This window comes from Nicotiana tomentosiformis, chromosome 7, assembly GCF_000390325.3.
Source record: "Nicotiana tomentosiformis chromosome 7, ASM39032v3, whole genome shotgun sequence".
Classification (NCBI taxonomy): domain Eukaryota; kingdom Viridiplantae; phylum Streptophyta; class Magnoliopsida; order Solanales; family Solanaceae; genus Nicotiana; species Nicotiana tomentosiformis.
This window is the reverse complement of record NC_090818.1, coordinates 122,776,346-122,792,565: the sequence shown is the minus strand read 5'-3', so window position 1 is coordinate 122,792,565 and position 16,220 is coordinate 122,776,346. Positions and strand designations below refer to the sequence as shown.

The following is a 16,220-nucleotide window of genomic DNA, read 5'->3' as shown; positions in this document are numbered from 1 at the left end:
GCAATTTTGTGCACAATTTGACATGGTAACATCATATAGGCATGAAAATAGGTTGATCTAGTCCCCATAGAGCATGTATTAGTTAACTCATTACAGATTTACCCCCACATTGATACACAATTGAATTCTAATGACAAATGGACTAAAAATAACTAAAAATCTACAAATTAAAGGAAAAAGATTAACAAGAAATTGAAGCATACTAGATGAATGAGTGTAATAAGTGGCTGATCAGAGATGTTGTGTGTGTGGACAGATAGAATCACCAAGTATTTTCAATAGAGTGCTATTTTTGTGCTCAGAGAGTGAAAACCGTAAGCCTTGCCCCTGCCCTTCTATTTATACTTATGGTCTACAAAAAAGGGGGAAGAAGGTCGGGTGAAGCCTCACATTTTCTTGTGTGGTCCGCACTCTATTACTTGGGGCTTCATTTTGGTTCTCTATCTGCGGTTCCCAAAATTTTGTGTGCTGCTGCTGATTAAATTTTATGTGCGGCCGCAAATTTCATGTTGCGGTCGCACATTGACCCTTTCTCTGACAGATCAAACTTTAGAGAGTTGACATTTTCAACCTCTCATTTGTGCGGTCCGCAAGATAATTGTGCAGCCGCATTGCACTTTTGCTGCAGCAACCATAAATGTGCGGTCCGCACAAATCAACTACGGTCCACAATTCTTGCAACACTTAGACCGATTTCTGTCCACAATTCCTGTAAGTCACACTCAGCCCTGTAGCACACATCAAATCAAGAAGCACCCGATTTAATGTCGTGGAACGACACAGAATACCATTAATTGAAATGAATGACCGCCACGACATGGCTATCTCCAACTTTTCCCAAATAGTGCTTCACCCGATGACCATTGACTCGGAATACTTCATTGTTTTTGTTCTTCAAGTCCAATTCACCAAAAGGTGTCATGCCTATAATTTCAAAAGGACCACTCCATTTAGACTTTAACTTTCCGGGAAACATCCTCAACCTTGATTTGAACAACAATATAAGATCGCCCACCTTGAAATATTTGTTCCAAATGTATTTGTCATGAAGATATTTTATCTTTTCTTTGTACAAGGATGGATTTGCATAAGCATGGTACCGAAACTTATACAATTCATTCAAACGTGCAACCCTCAAGTTAACGGCTACATCCCAATCAAGATTCAACTTCTTTAGAGCCTACATGGCCTTGTGCTCAAGTTCCATCGGAATGTGACAAGTTTTTCGAACACCAACTGGTATGACGACATTCCGATAGGTGTTTTGTAAGCCGTACGGTAAGCCCTTAATGCATCATCAAGCTTCTTGGACCAATCCGTCCAATTAGCATTCACTGTTTTGGACAAAATACTCTTTATCTCCCGGTTGGAGACTTCCACTTGACCGCTAGCTTATGGATGATATGGAGTCGTGACTTTATGAGTAACACCATACTTGCTAAGTAAAGTGTCGAAAGCTTTGTTGCAAAAATGTGACCCCCTATCGCTTATAATAGCTCGCGGAATACCAAACCTTGTGAAAATATTCTTTTTTAAGAATGCCACCACACTTCTTGCCTAATTGTTGGGTAGAGCAATGGCCTAAATCCATTTGGACACATAATCAACCGTGACCAAGATGTAGGTGTTTCCACAAGAACTCACAAAAGGACCCATGAAGTCAATACCCCACACATCAAAAATATCGATCTCCAAAATGGTAGTGAGAGACATTTCATTTTTCTTTGAGATTCCACCAGTCCGCTGACATTCAACACATATTTTAACTAGCTCACTAGCATCCTTGTAAAAAGTGGTCCAATAGAAACCACAACTTAACACTTTGGCCGTCGTTCTTACTTCACCATGATGACGACCATATGACGAAGAATGATAAGCCCCAAGAATTTCAACTTGCTCTTCTTCTGTTACACATCTTCTAATCACTCCATCCATACAAATCCGGAAAAGGTATGGCTCATCCCAATAATAATCTTGACAATCCCGTTTGAGATTCTTCCTTTGGTTTGAAGAGAACTTATCCGGAATGATTCCACACGCAATAAAATTTGCTAGATCCGCGAACCATGGCACCTATTTCATTAAAATAGCCAAGAGTTCCTCATCGGGGAAGGAGTCATTGATTTCAAGGCCATCGTGTGGCCTCCCCTTCTCCTCCAAACGAGACAAGTGGTTCGCCACTTGGTTTTCACTCCCTTTTCTATCTTGGACGTCAATATCAAACTCTTGCAACAAAATTTCCCATCTCATCAACCGAGCTTTGGAGTCCTTCTTGCTCATAAGATAACGAAGCGCCGCATGATCCGTGTAGACAATGACCTTTGCACCCATCAAGTAAGGGCAAAACTTCTCAATTGCAAACACAATGGCAAGGAGATATTTCTCGGTGACGATGTAATTAATTTGGGCACTATTCATGGTCTTACTAGCATAGTAGACCGGATGTAAAATCTTGTTCATGTGTTGCCCTAAAACAGCCGCAACCGCTACGTCACTCGCATCACACATGAGTTCAAAAGGGACACTCCAATTTGGAGCAGTGATGATTGGAGTAGTTGTCAACTTGAACTTTAACAATTCAAAAGTCTCATGCAATCATCATTGAAGTTGAACTTAGCATCTTTCTCAAGAAGCTTGCACAACGGATTCACCACCTTGGAGAAATCCTTGATGAAGCGCCAGTAGAAACCCGCGTGGCCTAAGAAACTCTGCACACCCTTCACCGAAGTTGGAGGTGAAAGTTTAGAAATTACCTCAATCTTTGCCGTATCAACTTCAATTCCATTCTTTGAGATTTTGCGGCCAAGGAAAATGCCTCCCTCGACCATGAAATGACACTTCTCCCAATTGAGCACTAAATTTATTTCTTCACATCCAACCAATATTTTATCCAAGTTTGCAAGTCAATCATCAAAAGAATTTCCAACCATTGAGAAGTCATCCATGAAAACTTGAAGGTAGTCCTCCACAATGTCCATGAAAATAGCCATCATACACCTTTAAAAATTCACCGGTGTATTGCACAAACCAAATGGCATCCGCTTGAAAGCAAAAGTACCATAGGGATATGTAAAGGTTGTTTTCTCTTGATCTTCTGGAGAAATAATAATTTTGTGGTACCCCGAATACCCATCAAGAAAGCAATAGAAAGCACGGTCGGCCAATCTATCTAGCATTTGATCTAAGAAAGGGAGTGGAAAGTGATCCTTCCTTGTGACTTTATTGAGCTTGCGATAGTCCATACACATCCTCCATTCAGTCACCGTTATTGTAGGAATCAACTCATTCTTATCATTGATGACCACCGTCATACCCCCTTCTTTGGGACACATTGAACCGGAGAAGTACACGAACTATCAGAGATGGGGTGGACAATCCCGGCATCCAACCACTTGATAATCTCCTTCTTGACAACTTCTTATATAGTTTCATTGAGTCTCCTTTGATGTTCAATAGATGTTTTGGCACCATCTTCCAACTAGATCTTATGTATGCAAAAGGCAGGGATTATCCCCCGAATGTCCGTCAATGTCCACCCAATAGCCTTCTTCCTCTTTTGTAGCACCACCAATGTGAAATCTACCTGCACGTTAGTCAAACAAAAGGAAAGAATAAATAGTAAAGTAGAACAAGGGCCAAGAAATTCATACTGAAGATATGGATGCAATGACTTCAATTCCAAGGTAGGAGGCTCTTCAATAGAAGGCTTTGTAGGAGGAGTTGTCCTATTTTCAAGATCCAAAAATAATTTCCGGGGTGCATAGTTGTACGACCCCATTCCTTGCAAAGAGTTAACACATTCCATGAATCCCTCTATCTCATCATCATCAAAGTTGAGCAAGACAGCCTCCAACATATCACCAACATTGATCGTAGCACTTGTATCTTCAACAATAACATCAGTCACCAAGTCCACAAAAAAGTACACCTCATTGCTATTTGGTTGCCGCATGGACTTACACATATGGAAGACCATTTTTTCATCACCAACCCGGAAGGTAAGTTCTCCAGCTTCAACATCACAAAGAGCCTTCCCCGTAGCAAGGAAAGGTCTTTCAAGAATAATCGGTACCTCATAATCAACTTCACAATCTAGAATGACAAAATCCGCCGGAAGAATGAATTTATCAACACGAACCAAGATATCTTCAATCACTCCCAAGAGTCTCTTCATAGTACGATCGGCCATTTACAATCTCATAGAGGTGGGTCTTGGTTGCCCAATTCCCAAGGTATTGAAAACTGAATAGGGCATCAAATTGATACTTGCCCCAAGATCACAAAGAGCTTTTGCAAACTCGACACTTCCAATTGTACAAGGAATCGTGAAAGCATAGGTATCCTCCAACTTATGAGCCATTTAATGCACAATTGCACTCACTTGATGAGTGACTTGATGGTTTCAAAATTCATTGACCGCTTCTTTGTCATGAGATCCTTCATAAACTTTGTAAGGCCGGGCATTTGTTCCAAATCTTCAACTAATGGCACATTGTTTGAGAGACTCTTCATCATTTGAATGAACTTCTTGAATTGATTCTCACCATTTTGCTTGGAAAGTCTTTGAGGGTATGAAGGTGGAGGCTTAGGCAATGGTGCCTTAGCCTTTTGCACTACCGGCTCCGGTATGCCAATAATGTGATCCCTAGATGAGTTCACCTCCTCATGAGTCTCTTCCACACTATCATCAATATAAATCTGAACTTCATAATTTGATTGCACCGCATTGTTTGGGATCTCTTCTTCTTGCACCAAGTGCTCATCATCCACAAGTTGCCTTTGACTCGAGGTGGGTGCATTCCCACCTCTTCCACTTCTTGTAGTAATGTCCATGGCTTGCCCCGTGTTGTTTCCACCCTTTGGGTTTACTACCGTATCACTTGGTAGTGCCCCCTTAGGATGAGAATTTAGAGCTTGAGAGATTTGCCCTATTTGCACTTCTAAGTTGCGGATCGATGTGTTGTGTGAGGCAAGTTGGGTATCTGAATCGGTATTCTTTTCCATCATTTGCTTGAACATATTCTCAATATTCCCATCTCATTGTTTGAAGAACTTGAACTGTGGGAAGGATAATGAGGTGGGTTGCTCGGTTGTTGATATATTGGGGGACTTTGAAAACCCGACCCTTGATTGCCTTGATTGTTGTTCCATCCTTCTTGGTTGTTACCCCCCCCTCCCCCCAATTTTCTTGATTATTTCCACTCCAATTTCCTTGATTATTGTTGTTATGCCAATTCCCTTGATTGTTGCCACTACTCCAGTTTCCTTGATTTTTAGAATTCCAATTGCCTTGATTGTTTTGAGGTCGCAATTGTTGTTGGTTTGGGCCTTGGAAGTTGTTTCTTTTCCCTTGAAAGTTATTCACATATTACACTTCCTCTTCTTGTTCATTGTAAGAATCATCTTGATCAACACCACTATCCTCTTGCACATAATTCTCCATTCGATTTTGCACTTGTAGACCTTTGGTACTTATCTTGTTCACCATAATGTTCACTCCCTCCATATCATTGACGTACTTGGGATATTGCACTTGATTTAGTTGGGCCTTTGCTAGTTGTGTCATTGTAGTTATCAATTCGGCAATGGCTTGCCCATAGTCTTGCAACTCTTTGTGAAGGTGAATCATGTTTGGGTCACCTTGTGGAACATTGGCCCGGGATTGCCAAGTCGATGACATTTCCGTCATTTCATTCAAAATCTCACATGCCTCCGCATAAGGCGTAGTCATGAAGTTCCTACCAGCAAGTTGATTCACTACACATTGGTTGGTTTTGTTAATTCCACGATAGAAAGTTTGTTGAATCATGTTCTCCATCATATCATTGTTGGGACATTCCTTAACCATTGTTCTATAACGTTCCCGTATCTCGTGTAGTGGTTCATTCAGCTCTTGATTGAATGCCAAAATCTCATCCCGAAGTGTAGCCATGTGCCCCGGAGAGAAGAACTTAGAAATAAACTTTTCTGCCAACTCATCCCAAGTGTGATTGGAATGGTTCGGCAAAAGTTCCAACCAATCTAAAGCTTTCTCCCGTAGAGAGAAGGGAAACAACCTTAGCCTCAATGCATCTTCAGAGACATTTGTTTTTTTCTCCCCCAACAAGTGTCCATAAATCCCTTCAAATGTTTGTATGCATTTTGAGTTGGAGCACCGGTGAAGAAACCTCGTTTCTCAAGCAAAGTGAGCATCATATTGGTGATTTAAAAGTTGCCCGCCCTAATACGGGGAGGGACTATTGCACTTGCATATCCTTCATTGGGTAATATCCGGCGTGGAGCCGCTCGTGGTGGAGGTGGGGGTGGAGCAGAGGGATTATCATGAGGCACTCGGCCTCTTCTATTGACTTGCGGTTCAAGAGGAACCTCCTTAACTTAGTAATCCTCGACATCCACATCCCCCAAAGGCAAATTTTTGAGCTCATTGTTCGCCATAATTGTACCTACGATTTCTCACACAAATTAGTAACATAGAAGGAAAAGAAGATAGTCCAAAAAAAAAACCAAATATATAGCTAACACCGTTTTAACTCCCCGGCGACGACACAAAAAATTGATGACGTCCACACCACACCTTAATACAAGATATGATACAGTTGTATACAATAATAATTACTCAACTAGGAGTCAGGATCGAATCCATTGTGAGTTATGAGGGATATTAGGAATATTTATTTGACGTAAGCAAATGGGTTATCTACATTGCACTTCCACAACAAATTTTTGATTTCTACTTCTACTGTTACTCTAATGAATGCAAGCTAAAGAGAATAGACTAGAAATAAATATTTTTAAGGTTTTTCCCATTGGATTAAAGGCCTAGGGTTGTGATCATAACCTAGGTGTTTGCCTAATGGGATAAAGACGTTTATACTTGTTTTGTTGATAGGGGTGTATTATAGCTCTAAACTCTACGTTACCCACTTAATACCTCTCGGTCAGAGAGTGATTTTTCCCAATTTGGCTTTCTCAAGTCCAAATGGATAGCAAACAAAATAGTTGATATGAGCTCAAGTCGGGTTCTTACTATCTCTAGTTTTAACCCTTTAATTAGGCTAATCAATCTCATAATTAGCTTCTAATTCCTTGTTAGCTAAGTTATCCTAGACTAGGTCTCTCTTTCTCTAGTAGAAACTAAGTCAAATAGGCATGAATCAATATTTGCAATCATTAATTCTAAAATTGAAGCATGAACTAAGTTAAATAATCAACACTTAATCATAAACAAGCATAAAATTAATCACCCATAAGGTTTACACACTAGGGTTGGGTCACAACCCTAGTAAAAATCTAACTACTCATAATGGGTATTGAAGAAAATAAAGAAGAAAAGCTAATAAAACTCATAATGGAAGATTAAAATGATGAAATCTAATGTTAAAATGCTCAAATAAGCTAAAACTTCCTAAAATAATAAAGAGAAAGGGCTACAGCAACTTTAGATGTTCAAAACTTGACCTAATTTTGTGAAACTCGTCTATTTATATAGAGCTAAAAATCTCGGACAAAAATGCCCCTCGGGAGGTTTTGTGGCCGCACAATTCCATGTGCGGTCCGCAGATTTCTTCAACTGGCAGGAAGTGGAGTTCTGCGGCTGCACATTTCTGAACTGCGACCGCGAGGCAATCTTCTGCGGCCGTACATTTATGGACTACGACCGCGAGGCAATCTTCTGCGGCCGCATAATTCTTGTGCGGTCGGTCCGCAATTCACAAAGGCTCTTGGACTTGGATGGTTCCCTACAACAATAGCTACCAGTCGAACATTCCGATGGCTCCCTATGAGGCATTATACGGGAGGCGGTGTCGTTCGCCAGTTGGATGGTTCGATATGGGGGACGCTCGGTTGTTGGGTACAGATTTGGTATAGGATGCCTTGGAGAGAGGGTATTGCTCCGGGTTTCACCCATGAAGAGTGTGATAAGGTTCGAAAAGAAGGGCAAGTTGAGCTCTAGATATATCAGACCCTTTGAGATTCTTCAGAGAGTGGGTGAGGTGGCCTACAAGCTCACATTGCCACCTAGTTAATCAATAGTTCAACTAGTATTCCATGTGTCCATGCTCCGAAAGTATCATAGTGATTCATCCCATGTGTTAAATTTCAGCTCAGTCCAGTTGGACAAGGATTTGACTTATGAGGAAGAGCTGGTGGCTATTCTAGCCCGATAAGTTCAGTAGTTGAGGTCTAAGAGTTATCCTTTAGTTCGAGTAGAGTGGAGAGGTCAGCCGATCGAGGTAGCCACTTGGGAGTTCGAGTCGGACAAACGGAGTAGATATCCACACCTTTTCACCAGTCCAGGTACTTTTCTATGTCCGTTCGAGGACGAACGTTTGTTTTAGAGGTGGAGAATGTGATGAGACGATAGGTCATTTATAGTTAACCTTAAAATTTGTGTTTCAAAACCTTGATTAGTTCCGTATGGACTTTCTCAATTTGCGTGCACAATCCGTATCTTCTTCCGAAATATTTTTATGTGAAACATTGACAAAAATGTAAAATCGTGCCTTAAAATTCATTTGAGTTGACTTCGGTCAATGTTTTGAGAAAACAGACTCGGATCAGTATTTTGACGGTGCCTGTGGGTCCGTATCGTGATTTGAGACTCAAGCGTATGCCCGGAATCGAATTCGGAAGTCCCTAGCTTGAATTATCGCCATTTGTTGAAAACTAGAAGTTTAAAAGTTTAAAAAATTTTTAAGTTTGACCATATTTTGACTTTGTTGCTATCGGGTCAGGATTCTAGTTCCGGAACTTGGTATAAGTTCATTACAATATTTATGAATTGTCTGCATAATTTGGTACAAAATGGAGTTTATTTGACGTGATTCGGACGTCCGGTTGAAAAGTTTCATATTCTTAAATTTCATTGAAAATTTCCTTTGTTTTGGTGTCCGATTCATAGTTCTAGGTGTTATTTTGGTATTTTGATCACGCGAGCGAGTTCATGTGATGTATTTGGACTTGTGTGCGTGTTTGGTTTGGAGCCCGAGTGGATCGATTGAGTTTTGGATAGGCTACATATGTTTTGAACTTAAGAAAATTTCTGGTTTTGGCTTCTGTTGTCATTTGGTGTTTTCTTCTTCACGATCGCGAAGGTACTCCTGCGATCGTGATAAGTAATCTAGGTTGGGAAAGTTTTTCTTCATCGCAAACACGAATCCTAGGGGGGTTTTCCTTCGAGAACGCGGGCAGCCTTTCGTGAACGCATAAGGTTGAGGACCTGGGGAGGGGTATTAGCAATTTGCTCTACGCGAACGCGAGCACAGGCTCGCGAACACGAAGGACTGGGGGAAGCAGCCTTCGCAAACGCATGAGTAAATTCGCGGACGTGTAGGCCATTTGGACCGCTGTGTATCTCGAACGCGGCAGGCCCTTCGCGAACGCGAAGAAGGCCTGACGCCCATACCTTAAATATTTCCAAACACGGGATTTCACCCAATTTTCACCATCTTTTCATTAGAGCTCGGCCTAGAGCCGATTTGTAGGAGAAATTTCACCACCCTTTCATAGGTTAGTATACTTTAACTTATTTTCTTCCATTTCCATCATCACCCATTAATTTCTAGCCTTAATCTTTGTTCTTTCATGGTAGAAAATTGGGGATTTGGAAAGAATTGAGGGTTTTGGCAAATTTTGGATTTAGACCTCAAATTGGGGTTGAATTTCAAAATTAATTACATAATCGGGCTTGGGGGTGAATGGGTAAATAATTTCGTCCGAAACTCGGGTTTTGACCAAGTGGGCTCGGAGTTGACTTTTGTTGACTTTTTGGGAAAAGTGTAAAGATCTTAACTTTATGTATTGTAATTTAATTTCCTAGCACTATTTGATGTTATTGAGTCGATTTTGGTTAGATTCGATTGGTTTGGAGGCGGATATTAGAGGAAAGGCCCCGTAGAGCTTTCATTTGCTTGCAGAGCGAGGTAAGTATTGGGTTTAACCTTGATTTGAGGAAATTATGAACCCTTGAGCTATGTGCTATGTGAAATTTACGTGTAGCGGTGTATATGCGAGGTGACGAGTGTATATACGCCGTCAAAATACTTGTTTCCTTATTTTTTCGTATTTCTTTAATTATTTTACTTCATGTCTTAACTATTACATGCCTTAAATGCTTCCCATGCCTTTATTTGATACTTGTCATTTATTATTCTCATGTTAAAAATGTTAGATTCTCCCATGCTTCCATGATTAACTGCTACTTGCCTTAATTGAATTACTTGTACTCTTTAGTTTTCATTTATTTGACTTATTTTTAGTATTAATTATAGTGAATTCTTAATTTGGGACGAGATTTCCTTTCTCGTTCTGCTTGATATTCATTAATCGTAGAGATTCTTGTGATTCAAGTTGTGAAATTGATTGCACTTATTGATTTATATATATTGTACGGTGGAATCAGATTGTGTGCCGCAACACATGAAATAAGGGTTTATTGATAAGGTGGAATAAATGTGAATTTATATTGATACGGTGGGATCGGGTTGCACGCCGCAATAAGTGAAACAAAAGTGGATTGATATGGTGAAATAAGGGTGAATTATGATATTGACTCTAATTATATGGTGGGATTGGGTTGCGCGCCGCAACATATATTTACTTCTTATTATTATTGATATTTATATGGTGGAACAAGGGAAGATAATGTTGTACGGTGGGATCGGGTTTCGCATTGCAACAATTTATGTGTTTCTATTCCTTATTGTATTGTGTTGGCTTCGGTACTTTCGTACGAGACTCTAAGGATTGGTATTGCTGGCATTCACTGGTTTTCTTTGAGGATTGCGTTATTTTCATGAGTTAACTGCCTTATTTCGTTTCCGTATTTTCTTATCATTATTTTATACTGCGTACAGGTTATTGTAAGTGACCCGCCTTTGCCTCGTCACTACCTCGTCGAGGTTAGGCTTGACACTTACAGAGTACATGTGGTCAGTTGTACTCATACTACACTCTGCACTTCTTGTGCAGATTTTAGAGTCGGTCCCAATGGTGATCAATAGATTGCTCGGGTTGACTTGAGGTACAGCTGCTCGGCGTTCGCAACCCTGAAGTCCCCTTTTACTATATCTTAGCTGTGTATTTTTCTTTCAGACAACTTTACTTCTATTCAGACCTTTATCTGTAGTATTCTAGTAGCTCGTGCACTTGTGACACTAGATTCCGGGATGTATTAGATATTTCAGTTGTTATGATTTTCCGCACTTTACTTCACATTTATTCGAGCTATTTCAGTTTCTTTATTATTATTTAATCTGAACTGTTAAAATTGGATAAACTATTCTAACGTTGGGTTGCCTAGCAAATAAAATGTTAGGCGTCATCACGGTCCCGATGGTGGAATTTCTAGGTCGTGACATAAGGTATAGAGCACTTTCGTAGAGCATAAATCTTCCTTTACTGAGTTAGATAAATAAGATCAAATATTCATCCTTTTTGGAGTTTAATGTTTTTTATAATTTTGATACTTTTTGTGAGTAATATCTTTGTAATCTTTATAAAATTTGTATTCATGGTAATCTAAAACTAGTATATATAAATATAAGTGACTTTCACGCACTACTAGAAACTGGGCCTATGCCAGTGCTTTTCTTTTTTGCAACAGTTACATAACCGTTGCGATAGACATTATATTGCATCGGTTCAATTGAACCGTTCCCATAGGTGATTATCGCAACGGTTCTTTCAACCGTTGCAATAGATACCTCTGTGGCAACGGTCTTTTGGGTAAAATATCTATTGCCACGGTTATTAGTTCCCTCTTTATTTTCACCTTATAATTTCGCTAATCCCGCCCAGAACCTTTAATTTATTTTTATTTTTTATTTTAAGTTCTAATATATCCACATAGCTTCAAATACATCAGAAAACCGTATGCTAAGAACAAGTGTTCAAACGCAACTTTAAAACTCAGATCTGGAGAACACATCTTTAATACCATCTAAACTCATAGCTCCAATCTTATCGAAGCAGGCTTTAACACTCTCAGATCTGTATAGATCACTGACTATCAAGATACAAGATCTGATTTAGGTAATCTGCTCCATGGTAATTTTGGGTTTTCTTCTTTAAACACTCCTCTCTTGTTCAACAAATTAATTTCTTATTTACTCTATTATTTTGGTTTTGATTGAAGTATCTATACTGGGGATTTGTTAGGGTTTCTTCAATACTATAATCCCACCCTTTTTTCTTTATTTTTCTCAATAAAACAATAGATTTCATTCTAATATCTATTTTTATATATGTGGACGGTACCCGATGAGCCGCGAGATTCAGAATGAGTAGTACTGGGGGTATAGTATGTTATTGTGTGATTAACTTTGTATATTTTTCTACTTCTGATTTGCTTTGTGTAGTTTTCCTATGGGATTATGATATTACTCTGGATATGAGTACTCCTAATATTTTCCACAACTGGGTCACAATCAATGATATAAAAATCATATAGTTGTCCCACTTTGCCATTGAAACTTTCAATTTATTGAATGTAAGTGCTTAATTGCCTCATTCTTTTGGGAATTAGAGAAAATTATATTCTGCTTTCTATATTTGGTTGTCTTTTTTATAAATATAAATATAAATACTAAAGCTGATAAAGATACTACTTATCTTTATCAAAAAGTTAGTCACCCCTTTTAAAACTCTAATATGCAGTAAGTTTTAGTGTTTCTGCACGGTGTGTTTAGTGTGCCTTTACATGATACAATGTACTTCATTTGGGCCTATTCTGTTTCAGTTTATGATATTGTATCCAAATGTATGTTATAGAGCAAGTAACTAACTACAAAGTGTTTGCTTACCTTGGTCTTGGATGTGTTAATATACTGGCCTTTTCAAGCTTGCCCTCTTCTACACCACAATCTAAAGTATTTCAGCACTTGCTCATGCCGTGCAAGTTTGCAATTTTCTCCATGATATACTTGCCTTATATGCTCACAGAACTCCTAGAACTATAAGTAAGTTAATTTTCTTAAATATTACTTAATCATTTGAGCTTTACCATTTTTCTTTAATATGTTTAAAATATTTACTCTTTGTTATTATATTAGATTCCATTCTCCCCATATTCATCCCCTCCAACATATCAAATGAAATTCAAACATATATTAAGATTCACTTTCAACATATACTTCCTAGGTATGTTGGAACTAAAAGCAAGATAAATTTGGTGTCAATAAGGTGGTTCATTGTTATAATTTTATTGACATATATTTAATTGTAATTCACGTCTCGTTAGGTTTAAATCTGCCAATAATTACTGCTCCAAATTATATTATACAGGTTATGTGTAGTTTAACTGATAGGGGCAAAATTTAATGATTATATTCCAGTCCAAGTATCTTTTTTCCAAATAAACTTTTCTATCCATTTATTGATGATTACTCATTTGGTTGGAGCTTATCCGATATTACTTTTGCTCCTTTGCTTTATTTAATGTGCTGAATTGTTTTGGTTGAATCTTTAATTCCACTGACCAAGAATAAGTGTTTGTAGACATTAAAATTTTAAATCGCTTATATTTTGACTGATACAAACTTGTCTAATGCTTCTTTTACTTTTCCTGTCTTATTGCTTCTCTTCACTTGTGCCGCACTGCCGCTAATATAGTTGTAGAAGTTATATTGCTAAGAGCTAGAAATTGTAGGCTTGCTTTTGGCGCTCATGAGTACTTTCTTAGCGTAACATTCATTATTAAATACTATATCATACTTTTAGGAGGTTGCGAAAAATATTTGTGTATAAAAATGAGATATATCATTCTATTGCAGAATGACATAAGTATTGCAGGATGTAGCAGCAGACCCAATTTAGATTGACATAAGTATTGCAGGATGTAGCAGCAGACCCAATTTAGATTAAATTTATCGTCAGGGCCTCCCCCTAGAGAGGTCTACAAAGTGTTCATTCCATCATTTTCTTATTTGTGAATTAAAATTAATTATGTATAGTTATATTACTTTGGGAGGGGAGGTTATTGGTGGGGTTGAAAGTTGTTTCATGTTTGAACTTGTTAGTTCTTAATCTGTCTTGGCAAACTGATGTAGAAGTTACAATCCGTATTTTCTTAATATGTGAACCATAGTAAAAAGCACACACAACCCACATTGCTAATGTTTTTTTCTTTAGTCATACTGTTTGAAGACATTGACTTTATTTATCATCATTTGTAGGTGGATCAAATGAGCAAAGAGCATATGGAATCAATGAAGATGATATTTAGAATCATGTGATTGTTGATTAAATATTAGTTTGATGAGATATTCTAGAAATATTTTATGTTGTAACTTTTTCTCAGTACTCTACAAACATAATTATGTTACTAGTTGGACATTTTAGATCATGATTTTGTTTATGGATAGTTTCCTTTTGCGATATGTATAACAGTGAAATATATTATTATATAGATATATAACTATTTACAATAAAATAAAAGGGTATATTATCACTTTATTAAACTGTTGCAGTAGGCTTCATAAATAGTTACAGTAGACCATAAAATCGTTACAACAGTCTCAATAAACCGTTGCAAAAGCTTTTCATAACTGTTGCAATATGTAATTTGAGCCGTTACAATAGCATGAAAACCGTTATAATATCATAAATTGATACGGCAACGGTTGTGAACCGTCCCAATTGACAAAGTAACCGTTGCAGCAGATTGAACTCCCAAACCATAGCGATAGATAGATCTATTGCAACGGTCTTAGAACCGTTGCAATAAACCGTTGCATTAGATATATTTGCACGCGACCTATCAGATAGGTCTATTGCAATGGTTTTGATACCTATTGCAATACGTCAATTTTCTGGTAGTGACGTTTTAAACAAAACAGAGTTGACTTTGCTAATTTTTTTTCAATGGTTAAGTAATCTTTTGAGTATACGTCAATTTTCTGGTAGTGACGTTTTAAACAAAACAAAGTTGACTTTGCTAATTTATTTTCAATGGTTAAGTAATCTTTTGAGTAATAGACTCTTTAAATGATGGACACCAACAAAAGTCCGAATTTCAAATTCATAAAAGGTTTATAAGACCCAAATAAGGCCACTTCACTAATGGTATGATAGTAATATCATATTAAATCCAGCCATGATTATATGCGACAATCCAAATTAAGTGACGACACATCTATGATACAAAGCTAGCGTTTGGTTATAGATTTTTAAATTTGTTCTAAAAAATTTGATTTGGTTAAAATTTGGTTTGAATATGAAAATCTGTTAGGACATAATTTTTCAAAACATATTTCACTTTTTTTTTTTGAAAAAACATGAAATGTGACTTATACCCAAGAGTTCTAAAAACTATCAAAAATACCCAACAATACCAAACAAATAAACTTGCTAATCTTGTACATGCAGAACCTTCACCGATACCATTCATTATCATTATCACAAACCATAGTCCTGAACATAGATAAGTTTGGCACAAAATTATTATTTTTATAATGAACTACATAATACACTATCATAAAATCATAACCTGATAATTTTAATATCAACTGCTAATAACAACAATTACTAGCCACTATAATTCGTTAAATTGTAATAATATTACAATACCATCAGTCCAAAAGAAAATGATAGTAATTAACCTGTGGATTAGTTGGGTCATAATAGATGGTGGGCTTTTTTATAAAATACAAAATTTTGGGGTAATTTTTAAAATTGGTAAAAAATCAAACAGTAATATTTTGGGCCAAAAACATGTCTATAGCTAGTTTTGGGATTTGAAATTTTTGTTTTCAAAAAAACATGGATAAAATCTATAAACAAACATGTTTTGCCAATTTGTTTTGGAAAACACTTAGCAAAAACGAGGGCAAAGAATATGGTAAAAGAGATTTTTTCCACCTATGTTTAGAGAAATGATCTGCTATTCGTCAGTTTGACTGAGTAGCCCGGCTAATCTAGATTCTGAATTGGCACTAGAGTAGGCTACTAGTGGAAGTAAAACTTTCTTATAAAAAAGGCCAAATAGGTGTACGGCCTCTTAAACTTGGCTCCAGTTTCTATTTTGACACCTTAACTTAGCTCTTTTCCTATTGAACACTTTAACTGTACTTTGGACTATACCATTTAAACACAATGCATGATCGGACTGTAAAAACTTAAGCGCGTGTTTTTAAACGCTTCCCACGTGGAATAACATACCAATAATAGTCTGACACGTGTTTATTTATCCAGGTCGGATAAAAAATCCTATTTTTACCTTA

General features: G+C 37.6%; 1 long non-coding RNA gene across 1 annotated transcript; it reads left to right on the top strand.

The window, feature by feature from the left end:
* The first annotated feature begins 11,802 nt into the window (after positions 1–11,802).
* On the top strand, positions 11,803–14,376 carry LOC104094082 (uncharacterized). Its single transcript, XR_685793.4, has 2 exons — positions 11,803–12,033; positions 14,175–14,376. It is a non-coding gene; the product is annotated as an uncharacterized lncRNA (long non-coding RNA).
* Positions 14,377–16,220: the final 1,844 nt, after the last annotated feature.